Below are 15,099 nucleotides of genomic sequence, written 5' to 3' on the forward strand. Positions count from 1 at the left end.
TATGTGCTCCTTGTGGCTGACTTGGTGCTTATCCTGGCACTGCCAGGGCTTAAAGAAGTCTTGACATCTACTGGAGTGTTTAGCAGCTCCTCTCCTGTAAGGCTGGGACCCATTTGATCCCCCTTTTCAGTGTCTGGGCTCCAATACCATTGTGTAGTGGATATCTAGAGGGAAACATAAGCACAGGACGGCTGTGTTGGTGATGCATCCCCATGATGATCTCCCAGCCTCAGGACACCTCTGGCTAAGGAACCTGAGGGATGAGAAAAGGTGTGTGCATAGCTGGGAACCCCTGACAGATTTTTCTCCTGTTAATATGTCTGATGGCATCCATGTAGACTTAAAACATCTAAAGATGCCAGCGATCCCCAAAGACTGCTCAAGCTATTGCTCTCCAAACCCTTACCTGTCCCTTTCTGTCTCCTTTTTACCTTTGACTGGTATAAGAGAAGACAAGGAAGAGCTGCTTTATGGCACGGTTAGGACCATACTCACCAGAGACACTCCGAGCTGTTTCCATGGATTTTCTGTAGCCTGTGACATTGATGTTGGTGTTTACCGACCCAAGTTGTTCATCCTGGTCACCATTCTTTTAAAAACTATTGTGCATTTTCTATAACAATGAGCTGGTTGTTCTTTGTGAAAGCTCCATCAAATATATTGTGCATATATCTGGCTGGCTGTCACAGATAATCTGCTCTTTTTGCTAATGGCTACAGTTCTCTCAAATTGTTTTGCACCTCTAGACTCTCTGAATAGAAGAGTTGTTTGCCATGTGCTCATTTCCCGTTTTATTACCTATGTAATGGTTCCTTTGCAAAGATTAACTGAGTCACAGGGCCTCTTAATATAAGCAACCTCAGAGCAGAAGAAAGAGAAATTGAATAGTTTATCCTACATCTAAAAAATACTTCAGATGTTTATTTAGTAAGTGGTGGCATGAATAAAATACCCACTGTGCAAGGTCAAAGGAGCATCAAAAAGGTTACAGTGAGAAAACTCCAGATCTCACCAGAAATCATTCTTATTATATAAACATTACACCTTTTTTCTTATATTTATGCATAATTAAATCTGCTAATTGCAGATAAAAATTCCTGTCACAGACTTTCCTGGTTCATACACTATTAGAGTCAAGTATGCCTGCCCAGATAAACTTTAAAGAAAAGGATAATTTGTTTCTAAGGAATCACAGGACACCCTGATGCTTATAACCTGTCCTGATGAGTGACACAATAGCAGAAGAGAGGGCAGTAAAATACAAATAAACTAGAGTAGGTTTGCCTGAGATGAGTGTCTCTTCAGTTGAACATGGCATTCATAGACTGTGCTTCATACAGCTGGTCTGAGTCCAAAATAATAGTTATGGTCCTTGATACATGCAAGAGCAAATGGGTCCCCATGAACTTCATGTCACATTCTGCTGTGTGGTGTTGACAGTTGATTGCTGTTGCCAGACATGAGGATTTCCAGAAAACCTCAGGTCTCCATTAGGGAGTGCCTACAAGAGAAATTAATGTCTTATTACACAGTGCTCTGTTGCTCTGCCAAACCTGACCTTCCCGTGCCCTCCATGAGTGCCCATCCCTAGGTGGGGAGGGCTACCCCATCACTGCAAAAAATCCCTATCAGTAGTTTGTGTTGGCCCCAGTCCCCAGTGAGTGATGTAGAAATAAGGTAACAGAGGAGTTCCTGGCTATAAATATTGTGCAGCTCTGCAGTGTCATGGGGGTACAGCTGCCCACATGGTTAGCAAGCCAGGCATCAGGATGTTCTACTGGAATAAACCTGGCTCTTTAGAGAATGATCCTTGTAAGGCAGTTGATGAGAAACTGCTGTGATGCCTAAATCTTCAGACTTGAGATACTAAAGCAAGAACAGAAAAAAGCCCTAGTTCTTAACACTTATTGTTATTCCATGTGGCAAACTACTCACACACAGACATAGAATATGCATCTGAGCTAATGTGGTACACTGCTATATTTAGTTTGCATATATTTCATAGTGTTGCACAGTCTTTCTGTAAAAGCTAATAAAACTTGAAGAATTGCTCAAGAATTCATTGGGAGCCTAATTATCTCACTAGTAGGCTTCAAAAATTGCATTTTTTGAAGAGACTGGGAGCTCTGACATATCAGGACTAAAACAGAATACACATTTTTCCAAATCTCAATGATGCTTGTGTTGCTGGAGCTGAATTGAACAGATCTATTAAAGACAAAAGATTAGGAAAAAAGTTCATATTCACACAATGACCCCTACTTACATTAAAGGCTGGTGAAGACTGGATGAGAAGCAGAAAATAGTATCTGTGTGTAATATTAGTTGACATTTTTATGCCTAGGAACTCCATCTGCTGTCAGAGGAACCAGGTATTTTGTTCTCAGAGTCTCTGAGAGCTGTATTGCCTTTGTTTGCCTGTCTCATATATTAAGTAATACGATGACACATCTTATTCATGTTTTTATTACATACCAGTGTTTCCATCTACTGTGCCTTCTAGCCCAAACCTGTGCCTCAGTACACAGAGGAGATGAGGCTCCTCTAGACAGCAATAATAGAAAACTTTTTTGTCTCTATTCTTTGTTGTGGCTTCTACTTTGTTTACCATATATTTTTCAAACTGTCTCCTACAAACAGAATCATTAATTTTTCATGGGTTTTTTAGTGGAGCTTATTAGTAAAGACTTTCAGCTTTTCATGAACTTTCATTTATTTTGACAATACTTGTAAAAGATAAGTACTGTCAGCTGCATTTTGCAGTTGTCAAACAAAGGTGTGGAGCAAATAAAGCAAAAAAGAGAATTATTTGGTGTGGGCTTTTTAAAGTGTGTAACATGGTATGGTATTTTAAATTTTTGGAATTTTTCTTCTTTTAACCACCACTGCAGCTGTGAATCTTCGGTTTCTCACCTTCCTACCAAATTTCAAATATCTTCCCTAAGAGATCACCGGCATTTCTAACACAGAAAAAATCTAGCCTCATTCAGAGAAATACTGTGAATGGTTAGAGACAGAATGCTCCACAAAACTTCAGTCTGAGGCATGGGACTTACAACATTTCAATCTGTATTACTAGGATTGGACAATTCACATGCAAACAATAACATTTTACTGCAGTGTTTAGCAACCATAGTAACAGCTGATGCTTTCAGACAAAGAGCACTTTAAAAAAAGTGCTATGCCTGATAACCTAAGGGTCGTGAAGGATTCTATTTCAGTCCTGAAAAAAAGGCTTGTGTTTTGAATGCTTCTCTGTTCCTTACAAATAAAAAAAATACTGCCTCTCCAACAGCTCAAACAAGATGGTGGTTTTTTTTTTTTAATAGAAATATTCAGTTTTAGACCAGGTTGGAAATCTCATTCCTTTAAATATTTTAAAATTTACTTCTTGAAATTTGGTATTTCGGTGAGAAAAAGGTGGGTCTAAACTCCTCCAAAATTTCGCTGCTGGCCTGGACAAAATTAAATATTTATATTAGGAGTTTTACATGTATTCTTATATTTTTGCTTTTTCTATGCAATATTTTCCCAACATGACCTTTTGTTTTGAGCTGAAGAAGGGTCTTGTAGTTAAGGCATTCAAGTGGGATGTATAGCACATGAATCCATTTCCCATGCCTGCTTAAAAAATGTTTCATGCGGTGGCTTTGCTCTGTCTCTGGTACATTTTCCTGTCTGTCAGGTGGCTACCACAGTGTAAAGCCTGCCAGCCCACCACCTGGCAAGTTCCTAACCAGCTGACATGGCTTTACTCTTGCTCTGCCACCTGTCACCTGTTCGTGGGGTAACTCAACCTGCCAGTTCCACACCATGTGATGGGCTCAATGGACAGTGCCTGGGTGGTGACCTGTTTGTGACCCACAACTGCAATAGATCTCAAATGCATCAGATTTCTCTCTCATGCACAGGGCAAAATGCACATACACTGTCTCTGACACATCCCAGGCCCACTGGAGATAAACACAAGTTCCGTATGTGTAGTCTCTTTGGAGGGGTCTGGATCTGGTTTTACACTGGGTCTGAAGACAGCAAAATTCCTGATTCCAGTATGGTACTCTTTTCTTCTAACAGAAATCAAATTAAATAGAAACATCAAGGTATCATTTTCAGTTTTAAATGTACTCGTGCTCTTAGAGATTAATTAGTTGAAGAGGCAATAAGGCTGTCTGTGTATCCACAAATACCTGCACACTCAAGGTGCACTTAGTTACTAGGCTGAAGGAAATAATGGGTAGGAGTTTCGGTGACATTAACTGCAGAATCAGAGAATGGCTGGGGTTGGAAGGAGCCTCCAGAGATTATCTGGTCCAACCCCCTGCTAAACCAGGTTCCTCTAGAGGAGGTTGCACAAGTTCTTGTCCAGGTTGGTTTTGCATACCTCCAGAGAAGGAGACTTCACCACCTCTCTGGGCAACTTGCTTCAGTGTTCAGTCACCCTCACAGAAAAGAAGTTCTCCCTCATATTCAGATTTTTGCCACTTTCCCCTTGTTCTGTCACTGGGCATCACTGAAAAGAGTCTGATGCACTTATCAGGGCAAGAACAAGAATGAGGTTATTAAAGAAAAAAATTGGTCCATTTTAATGATGCTTGAATTCCAGAATATTAATATCAATGAAAATATTTATATTAGTTACAAAAAGAAAACAGTAAAAACCTATGCCCCTTACTCTTATATTGCATTCTTTTCTTTCTGCTAAAAATACCTCTTCAACACCATTTTTAGAGAGATTATAAATCTATCTATAACACTTTCCTATGTACTGTACAACTATATTGCTCTAACTAATCTTGATATAACTATCAGAAAGTGAGTTAGCTGTTCACTCTTTTGTATTTTATGGATCCCAAGTCACATTTTTCCTAGATAATGGAAATGTGATGAGTATTCTGACAAATTCTCTTTATATGAATCTTTCTTCATTTTTATACAAGAAATAATGACAAACATTTATACAATCTTACATCTGAACTAAGTAAATTAATTCAAGATTTTCACTCTAAATTTGTGCTTATGAAGCCATGAATATATTTTCTGTTCTCTTTATTTCTCCAAAGGGATGCCATCCATTCTCTCACCATAAAACTGCAATCTAAAGACCATTGACTGGCAGCATGATGCTATTTTATTGGCATATGGGGTTAAGAATATAGCATGAAAGCGAATGGGTTTTGAATATATTTAGTTGTTTGATGTCCATCACTTAGAAACACCAGTCCTAATGTTAGCAATTATAGACTTTTTTCTTTGCTGTCACACAAAACAGGTTTGATTTTTCTTTCATTTATTGTAGCTGTATTCTGTCACTTCACTGAAGTTATACTGACTTAAATGTGAGTTAAGAATTTTATTGAATTTGGTTTTGCCAGAATAAATTACTCTCAGGGGACATGACTGAAGATCAGAGAAAAAGAATGTTGAAACACTGTCCTTCAATATGTGTTGGATCAGGCTCATGACAAACTTTAAAATGCTTCTCCTCAGAAGTCTCTAGAGAGCCTTTGAGAGAGATTTTGGTGGACTCAGATGAACTCTATTGGAGAAACCTGGGACCTTTCACAGTCAGAAATCAAAAGATCTGAAGGGCAAGTCAAGAAAAGATGAGCATCTTATGCTGAGGAAGAATGACCAGATCATAGCCTTTTATTATTATTACCATGAATAATAACTGCTGGACGTGGCTTAGGAGACAGATAACAAAACAAGAGGCTGTCAAAGGTTAAAGTTAGCATGAGTTACATTGCAGTGGTCGGCTACCAAGGGTGCAGCTCCGGCCAGCCCTGCCGCCACCACAACCCGGGGGCCACTTTGCCAGAGGAGTGAGCAAACCCGACCACAGTGCGGATAGTGCGCAGAATAGAGAGGCGGGACTCTCAGGATGTGCAACCAAGGGGGTGCGTGTTCCCCAAGGCAGCGCTCCAAGAGAGACGCTGACCTCGGGATGACACGGCTCTTTATTGAGTGGGTTACAGGGGTGGGATTGAGTGGGACCAATCATAACCTTTTGCCAACTTATAATGAGGGAATGCACAACTTTTGAACCAGTAATAAGTAACTTGGGGAGGAGGAATGCATGATGAGGGGGTGGGGAAGTTATATAACTTAAAGATTGACATATAACAGAAAAGTGGTAAACAACTATTATGGGATAGGGTAACCAGGACAACCAAGGTTTTGGCGGGAAAGTCTGAGGGAAGGAGAGAAGGAGAGGCCATCTTAAACAATAGTAATAATTACAATTTTCCAAAACGATTATAAAACACAACTTATAAAACCAAACTGGAGCAGTGAAAAACCCAACTGGAATTGAATTCAAGCATCACCACATTACATGACAGCAGGCTGAACTTCATGGGAATTTGGAGGGGATTGTAGGCAGCCTTTTGAGGGTGGTACTTTACAAGGACAACAATACACATCAGAAATATCATACAAGGTTGAAATGACTGAGAAACCTATCACAAAGTCCTCACATTTGTGCACTGATATAACAAAAATAGAACTGAAAAATAGCAGAAAAAATAACTATGGATGAGTTGTTTATTTTTGAGGAGACTAGGTCAGGAAATGAGAGGCTAAGTAACTGGAAAAGGGATAATATAGGTTAAACTATATAGTCCTGCCATTCAGCCCCATGTTTCATATTGCCTGTCTAACTGGAACAAGAAATGAATCGTGTTTGTCTTAATGTATGACACACATCAAAGCCACTGCCACAGTCTGGACTAGGGTGGGGACAAGACGCTTTCTCGTGTGTTTAGGGGTTACCTAATGAGCAGACTGAGCTGTCAGTGCCCATCCCTTCTCTGATCACATCAGCATCCACTCACGCTTTCCTATCATTAATACTTAAATAGATTATGTTCACACAGTGAAATATTTGTTGAGAACTCTGACCAGCATTAACATTGCAAAGCTCAAGGCGCTGCACACATCCTTTGATTCCCAGGGTCAATGATGGGCAATGGTTTGAATAAAACTTCTTGGATGTCTTATGCCTTACTCTATCATAGCCAAGCCATGGTTCATCACAGAGTGTCACATAATACTTAAGGATTAAATATATATATATAAATCAGCCTACAATGCCAAGTAATTTTGTCTAAATCTTTGGTCTTCTAAAAAGATGGCTGCCCAATAAGATGCCCTTCTGAATTTATGTACAAATATTGAAAGATCCCCTGTCCTGTAGATAAGAATTTTTAGATATTTGGAAAAATAATTCTGAAATCATGACTCCACAGATTTTTAGATTCCTTTGGAAGCACCAAGTCATCCAGTAGAGGGAGTGCATGCTACCTTAAAAATTACTAAAAACTAGTTGAATCATATTGGTTGAATAATTTATTGTACAATTCTTATCTTTCAAATAAATTATTCAGAAAATATATTTTTCCATTATTCACCAGTGTCTAGTGCTCCTGGAATAATTCACAGCTACATTAATCACAAATTTTACTCAGTGAATTCAATTATTATTTAAAATAAAACATCCATGCCCAGAATTGTGCAAACCACAGAAAGTGGTGTTGAAGGCAAATAAAAGCATCATCAGTTAACTATTCAGATGACTTATTTGATACCATAGAACATGAACCACTATATATTCATTTTAATGATGGGAGAGTGGATCAAGACAAACATAAAATGAAATTATTTGCCAAAAAATATAAAAAATGGAGAAGAGCACTAAGATAGCTGCTTCTAAATTTGACAGTGACCAACTATCTTTAGAGTGTATTAGAAGACATATTCTACATATTAAGACCAAGAGAATGGCATGGTTTGTCAGTGAATACAAAATGATACTTTCGAAAATTTGACAATTAAATGACGTCTATGTTAGGAAGGAGAGAAGATTTCATTCATTGTATTTAGAAATTAAACAAATTAGTAGAGGTTTTGTGTCAGACTTTCATAAGCCCTTAGGCCTGGGCTGTTACTGCAATGAGAGCTGGATGTTAATCCCATTAGGTGAGGGAAGAAGAACTGCAAAACAGGGTAAAATTATACACCTTGACAGTTTTCCCTCAGATTTTAATGTGGCAGAAAGAGGTGTTATTTCACAATGAATCATAGAATCATTTAGATTGGAAAACTCTCCAAGACCACTGAGTCCAACTGTTAATCAGCACTGCCAAGCCCACCACTAACTGTGTCCCTAAGTGCCACATGGAGGAATGGGGTGAGCCTCAGCCCAAACCAAAGGCTTATTCTTCTAGAATCTCTGAAAGCAACTTGCTTTGAGGGTACTCAATTTTCAGTGTGAGTTCTGTCAACAATAATAGGAAATTAATCCCAGGGATCAAAATCTATTTCCATAACAACAGGTCCATACTATCAGGATTCTGCACAATGACAAAATTAGTCTGCACTTATTTAAATTTTGTTGTACATTGTGGCAGAGGTAATTAATGCTATAACTGATCAACTTATTTTAGGATTTTATAAAGACTTTCAATCACTAATCTTTGTGTCTTGACTTGTCTTATTTTTCACTGGGAGAGCAACATCAAAAAGCAGTTGCTGTTGAAGTAGAAGTTTCAGGAGAGACCTCACAGACAAAAAAAAAAAAAAAAAAAAAAAAAAAGATGGGTGGCTTCTTTATTAATTTATTTTTTATATATTAGAGTTGTGAATTGATGTTAAATTATAGTCTGGCTGAGTTAAATGAGAGTACTAACTTCTACTAAATTCAAGTTTTCAAATAGGTTTAGGGTGTTCTCACTTACAACTCCAAGTCACATGAGGAACAGATTTAAGGCTACATAGAGATTTGTTCTTTAGTATCACAACCAGCCTAGTATTACTTTTCACTTGTGCCTAATGAAATCCTGCCCATCTCTGAACTTAAAATGTTGCCTACGCTACATCTGTCATTAAAGTAAAATTTTTTGATATTCTTATGACCTGCTTTCTTTTTCTGTGTTACATTAGGAAAAGGCTAAGGAACAGAGTATTGTAAGCTGTGCAGAAAACTTTTGTTGTGAAACACCCTTGCCTACCCCCACACTTCCCGTGCTGGGGTTACACTCGTGCTGATGCTGATCTGCTGATCACACTCGCCCTTGCAGGACCTTGCAGGACCTTGCAGGACCTTGCAGCCCTGCCTGCAGCCAGTATCAGTGTGAGGCTGGTGAGACCAGGCTCAGGCAGGACACGGTCCTCGAGAAGGCTCAGGGAGGGGTGGATGTGCCTGGTGCATTCCAGCCTCAGTGACCTTGGGTTGGCATGGGACCCATAAACCAAAGCTTTCTATTTCAGGCTGTTGCACACTGCCCCTTCCCTTATAGTATCAAAGGCAGAGATTCGTATTCTAAATGAAGCAATGACCTTTGATCTTTCTTGCTTTTTAATTAAACACCTAGCTAGAAGGTCTCACAGGCCATGTTATTACCTGTGGGTATATTATTAGATATTAAGATAAAGGATTCAGAGTATATGGTTCTGGCCCTTTATCTTTTCTCACAATGCCTTACAGCTTGTTTCTGTCTGTAATTTTAAAGATTTTATGCCAGTAATAAAATCCAAATTAAGAAAATAATGGCTCAGCCTTATAAAGAGATTGGGCTAACTGGTATCAGTGTGGTTTCTCTGGAGGTGGTATCTTGAATTTGTCCTGTGGTGTTTCAAGGAAATAGGCATATCAGAAAAGTGTTGGTCATTGAAACAAGTCAAGCTAAATGAGACAGCAAAGCTGATTCTAGCCTGTCAAACCCCTTCCCACACATGGAAGCTTTGAAGTAGAATGAAAAGATTAAGTGAAGCTATAATTACATCTTGTTTAACTTGGCCTTTTAAACAACCAACCCTTCAACTTGGTTTTCTTCTTCACATGTCTGCATACAGCATTCAGCTTAACCAACAAATGACTAAAAACCAAATCTATATGCTTCTGCTTTGCTGAATATTACGCACGTATTTAAAGCTAAACCTATGTTTCATGGCTTTAAGGAATCAGGATTTATCTACTTTTTCTCCAAAATATCTTTCTTTTTTCTTTTGAAAAGGGTGGTTAAAGTCACGTACTATGTGCCCTTGTGGGAAAGAATTAATCTTGGATTGGAATGTATAGGGATCATTGTCCTAATAGGATTTGAGCAATTTTTTCTTCTTACTTTTCAGTATTCACAGTGGTTGGGAAGAAGTGGGTTTCCATGGCTCTTTCCCATATTAGTTTCTGTTAGAAAGGTGCTCTAATGGCCATTTAGTTCATAGTGATTACACAAAGTGCTGAAAATAGGATTAATACTTTTAACTACCTTCTAAAAGATAACTGACTGTCATCGTGTTTTGTTGCTGGGTATTCTATTATTTTCTTTCTTGGTATCCTACACTGCACCTCTGCAAATCTCAAAAATAAGCAGACTGGTTACTTGAAGTCCCTGACTTCTTTGGTTCCAGTCACTCAGAAGGCTTCTATCTGCACTGTAACTATCTGAATAGAGATATTTTGAAATAGTTTTAAGAAGGTGCTGGAGGAGGAGACTAAGATGAGAAATTAGTATCCAGGAAAAAAAAAAATACTTGATATTTTACTGGCAGCTGTATAGAGATCTCTTTAGGAGAGAGTTGCATGATGGATATATATTCAGGTTACAGAAGGCTCGTCCCACTGGTGGTGCTCTCATTCAGTCTCGACCAGTTAGTTCTTCTCTTGTCCCAGAGTCATTAGAGCTGTTTCTCTTGCTCAACTGAAACTTCCGTAGCATGAGATCTGACTATAACCTGAATATTACTGATAGCAGGCTCCCAAAAGATAATGAAATTACTTCACAATATTCCCATCCTAAAATCCTTTCTCGCTAAAAGCAATCTAAAAAATCCACTTATCACCTCACATGCTAGACTTCCTTCTTTGGGAATTCAACATACTTTTTCTCCATGAAAAAATCAGAAAAAAAATTGAGTGCTACAGTATCAAGAACAACCTCTGATGCTTCAGATTTCCTCCTGAAATATGATGCTTGCAGCATACCCAGATTACATAAACTTGCATGACCTGTATAAAAACCAATTTAGAACGTCAGGAAATATGTTGCTTTTCTTACCCACCGTTTTTTTTGCCATCCATGTGGCTTGCAGAGGTGAAAAGAGATGGCGAATTAATTTTACTCTGAGAGGATTTTAAAAGCATGAGAGTTTTAGAAGTCTCCCCTCATTCTGGTTACTCTCTCCTGCTGACTTCATTAGCTTTTCACCCTGGTAAGTCACAGGTCAATCTCATATTGAAAACATGCTCCCACACTAAGTAATGTCCTTGGTGAGAAACTGCAATTAATAAATAACAAACAGCAATATGTGAAAGACAATGTGTGTCCTGAAAAAACAGAGCCTGAATTCTGTATGGAGCTACACAATGTATTTCCAGTTTCTAGAGGAAACTAAGACAGATCCCCTCTCTCCTATGTAGCAATATATTGCTCTACGAATTTATTGCAAGAAGTTGTGTTTTTTCCCTCTGTAAACAATTCAGATAGATGTGAACAACTTCCAAATAGCAACATGAGTTTAATTCATCTGTCTCAAGTGACATAACATATGCCACTAGTGCCTGCTGCAGAAGTAAGAAAGTCTGCTACATTGTGGAGAATTATACTTTACAGCCATGCAAACAATGTTGTTAGTACTACAGCATTTTGAAAGAGGAATATAAGTGGCAACTATGGCAAGCCTTTCTGCATCCCTTCTGCAGGGTGTAAAATTTTGCCTTTTTTTTTCTAAGGGGGCTTAGTATGGAACTTCGAATTCCTGGAAGAGAGTGGGTTACTGTACATTTTTTTAGGTGAAAAATTCCTTTTGAGGCTAAAAGGCAAAGTTTTCTTCACCTTTTTTTTAAACTGCTGTAAATGTAAAATGAGACTTGGATGAGAAAACTGAAGTTGTTTATTCACTAAATTGGTGAGTCTACTTTCTGAAAAATGAAGCAATTTTTAATCTAAATTCTACCACTTTAGTAGTCTGGATAATAGTTTGATAATAATAGTTTGGTATTTGACAATGTAATTGTTCGAATGAAAAAAACACAAAAGCTGGATTAGAAGTGAGATTATATTTGTCTAGTGGACACATTTTTCATTAAACTCAATGGGTGACACTCACCAATTGCATTTCTACCATGAACAAATGTCACACAAACTCAGGTTCTGTAGCCAGCAAAGCAGAAACTCTAGCCTGCTATGAAACCAATGGCCAACCTAACCCACCTCTTTACAGAGAAATTTTAAACCAGGCAGGTAGGAAGACCTTGGGCATCTGTGCTAACCTTCCCAGTTCCAAAACTATTTTTTAAAAACTTATGTCAGTATTTATGTAGTATGATCAACCAAGAACCTGAACCTGTTCTCCAGCTCTAGAACGACCAGAGGCTTTTTAAACTTGTATACAATTTCAGGGTCTGCCTATGTAGCTAATAATATTAGCTCTTTAAAAACATCATACCAAAAGACTTAAAGTAAGGTCAAGTCATGGCATGTAGTATCTATCATCCATATAACTGACCATAATATTTTAATGTGAAAAGCTTTTCAAACAATTTAAAAATATTGAGATCGAGGAGTGGAAAAGAGCCTGAGGACATGAGAGTTCCACTTTTAAGAGTCAAACAAGGTATTGGAAAAGTAAACTCTCCATTTAGCCATTTTTATACAGAGGGAACCCCAAAACTATTTATCAGCAAGAGATGACAAAAACAACTACAAAGAATATATACAACCCTCCACATCGAACAGATGTTTTGCCACTTACATGCTGCAGTCCTGAAATTTTTAGAATTACTCAAGACACTGCAGAAGCTGTGAGACCTCATTGTTTATTGCTCCTAGTGGATATAAAATCAAATAATGATTTGTTTGTCATTTAATTTTATGGAAAGTTTTACACTGTTTAGGCCAGAACAACTGTGTGGATCCTTAAAATGAGACATAGAACTTGAGGTTCTAACCTCAAGTTTTTCATTAATATCTGTTGAAGATATGAGGTTGTTTTCTTTTTTCTTGGAGGTGAGGCAGGTGTTTAGTTTGGGGTTTTAGTTTTGAGATTAGGAGTGTTAACATCCCGACTAAATTACTACTCTGGTAACTACATTAGTATTATCTACATATCCTCTTGCAGCTTCAGTGGAATATGGTTTGTCCCTCTCCTGATGTGTTGTGCAATGTTGATTTGCACTACTAAATGGTTTGCTTAAGTGTGCCCAAAAGTTTCTACTGGCAACATGTAGCCTGAATTTGCTTATTTGGCACTCTTTGTACATTTTCTTTCTGACTCTTCAGTCTGGAGTGGGGCCGGAGCCATTCAAAGGATGGGTGTGGAGAGCACTGGCCTCCTCTCCCAGTATAAGCAGAGCCTTCCTTGAGCCATTTGGGAAGAAGGAACAAATTCCATTTCTCACATCATATGCTGTCCACAGTTTTCAAAAAGAACCACAGGGGCAAATCAAAACTAAGGACAAAAGCTGATGGAAGCACATAGGAAAATCTTCAGCTCACTAATATTTCCTGTGCTGCATACTGGCTGCTTTTCAGTTTCCTTCTTTCCTAGAAAAAGTACGGGAAGGGTCTTTCAAAACAGCCTAAAGGACTGAAGTGCAAAATTTACATTCGATTTCTGTGAGAGTAAAGCACCTAAACCCACAGGTCCCTTGGAAATCCTAGCTATTGAATGTAATAGCAAGGAGCAGAGCCAGAGGCTCTCTGTGGTCTCCTGGGAATTAAACCGTTGCCAAACCTTTTTATGTGTAAAACACTCAGATGCTGCAATAGCAGGAGCAATACAGACCCTTGAGTAGACAGATAATAAACCATGATTAAATATAAACTACTGTCCTTTCTTTCCCAGAATAAATGGTGCTGACCTTACCAGTTTTGAAGGATGCTCTTTGGCTCTGCTCTTGGGGCAGTGGAAACTGATGATAAGTCAAGCAATACAGCAAATAAAAATAAGGTGACATTGCACAAGTTAGTGAGACTCTGCTGGAAGAGATACCTTGGCATGCACAGAGAAGTCAGCTCTAACTAATCTGTAGATGATGGTTCATGTACAGTTAAGATATAGGCAAGGAGAGACTGTTTTGGGGTTGTGACTAAGGACATTCTGGCTAAGAATGTGGCCAAGCCACTTCTGCTCTTTATTTGGGGTGAAATGGTCACCAGGAACAGCCTACCATTGCTATATCTCAAGCCTTAAAGTTTTCATGATTTAGAACAAACTACCAATATGTTCAAACAGTGTTTATGATAGACTGGAGGGAGGTATAACTGAAATAGTGATGTATTCTGTGCATGGGTACAGCAATTTTTTTCTAAGTTGCTCTGTTTAGATGAATTTTAATGTTACAAAGTCGATTAACAAATAAGTGTTGATTTCTCTAGTGGCAGTTTCAGTTTTCTCAATTGTAATTTGTAAGGGTGACCAGTTCATTGAGACCTGATAAAAGAGGGGGAAAGTAGTGTGCACATATCTGCTCAGCTTTATCTTCAGAATTGTATGTTTTGCAATAGTATAAGTAGCATTATTGGGCAACATAAGACACCTTTTTCTTAAAGAAAATGGCAGAAGAACAGTTAGCTATATAGTATTATTTCATATGATTTGTCTGGCTTTTGAAAAAATCATTAAACTCTATGTTAGAAGGATAATAATGTAAGACAATATTTCCGGCAAATTAGTTATTGTTGATATTGGAGTGCAAAAAAATATTAAAGCACGAACATCATTCATCTTTTCTGCAAGTAAAAGCAAAATAAAACATGTTTTGTGTTTGTGTGGCTTGGATAAGTTATGAGCAACTTTCTGTAAGTGAGTGATCCAGAGTTCTTTTAACTTTGTTCTAGGAATGAGAGTCATAAACTCCCAGACAGTGCGTGGGACTCTAAACCAATAACCACTGAATGGAAACAGGATTGAGTGAGAGTCTTTTTTGGAGACTGATGTGAACGAATATTGCCAATTGTTTGTCCAATAAAGCCCAGTGTGCTTTTTAGAAAAAGCAGGAATGTGGAAGAGACTTGGTTAGGTGAGGACACCACGCCACTGGGTGTCCACTGGGATTCTCAGTTAGTTTGACAGAAGCACTGAGAAGTTAGAAGGGCCCCT

General features: G+C 38.3%; 1 long non-coding RNA gene across 5 annotated transcripts in view; it reads right to left on the reverse strand.

Annotated features, from left to right (window-relative positions):
- Positions 1 to 901: 901 nt before the first annotated feature.
- Positions 902 to 15,099, reverse strand: part of LOC310910006 — a 40,804-nt gene continuing 26,606 nt past the window's right edge. For all 5 annotated transcript variants that reach the window (XR_014590225.1, XR_014590226.1, XR_014590227.1 and 2 more), the window contains one exon: positions 902 to 1,501. This is a non-coding gene — a long non-coding RNA (uncharacterized lncRNA). The remainder of the gene's footprint in view (positions 1,502 to 15,099) is intronic.

Source organism: Zosterops lateralis (genome assembly GCF_965231275.1).
Source record: "Zosterops lateralis genome assembly, chromosome: 5".
Taxonomy (NCBI): Eukaryota; Metazoa; Chordata; class Aves; order Passeriformes; family Zosteropidae; genus Zosterops; species Zosterops lateralis.